The following is a 371-nucleotide window of genomic DNA, read 5'->3' as shown; positions in this document are numbered from 1 at the left end:
GAGAAGTAGACAGAGAGTGGGGGAGTGAAGAAAGGAGAAAAACAAAACAAACAAAAAACCAAAAATAAACAAAGACAAAAGTAAACAAAGACAAAGACAAAGACAAAAATAAACAAAGACAAAGACAAAGAAAAAAGTAAACAAAGACAAAGACAAAGAAAAATAAACAAAGACAAAGACAAATACAAAGAAAAAATAAGCAAAGACAAAGACAAAGAGAGAAACAGAGAGAGAAACAAAGACAGGGAGACAAACAAAAAAACAGAGACAAACAAAGACAAAAAAATAATAAAAAAAGACAAACAAAGACAGAAAAACAAAAAAAGAGACAAAGACAGAAATACAAAGACAAACAAAGAGAAACAAAGACA

The sequence above is a fragment of the Eimeria mitis genome, genomic scaffold (assembly GCF_000499745.2).
Source record: "Eimeria mitis Houghton genomic scaffold, Emh_scaff347, whole genome shotgun sequence".
NCBI classification, from domain to species: Eukaryota; Apicomplexa; class Conoidasida; order Eucoccidiorida; family Eimeriidae; genus Eimeria; species Eimeria mitis.
Note: the sequence above shows the minus strand (reverse complement) of the source record.